The following is a 356-nucleotide window of genomic DNA, read 5'->3' as shown; positions in this document are numbered from 1 at the left end:
ACAACTACAAGCCGGGGTTAGTGTTAGAAATGTATATATGATATATAATATATATCTCAGAAACAAACACAAAAACAAACGAATGAAAGAATGAAAAAAAGAAAAGAAAGAAAAGAAAAGGTAGCACAGATGACAAACCCAGTTCACCAGATCTTGGGTTGTGGTTTTTTTCGATTGGTTTTGTTTTTTTTTTTCCTCCCTTTTTTTGAATGTTTTGCTTTTTTTCTCCTTCCTGATTTTTTGGGTTTATTATTATTATTATTTTTGTTTTCTTTTGTTTTGTTTCTTGTTCTGTTCATGCTCTCTCTGTGTTTCTGACGACACCACTTGTTTCCGCTCTGCTACCAGGAATTATC

The sequence above is a fragment of the Antrostomus carolinensis genome, unplaced genomic scaffold, assembly GCF_000700745.2.
Source record: "Antrostomus carolinensis isolate BGI_N321 unplaced genomic scaffold, ASM70074v2 scaffold9904, whole genome shotgun sequence".
In the NCBI taxonomy this organism is placed as follows: Eukaryota; Metazoa; Chordata; class Aves; order Caprimulgiformes; family Caprimulgidae; genus Antrostomus; species Antrostomus carolinensis.
Note: the sequence above shows the minus strand (reverse complement) of the source record.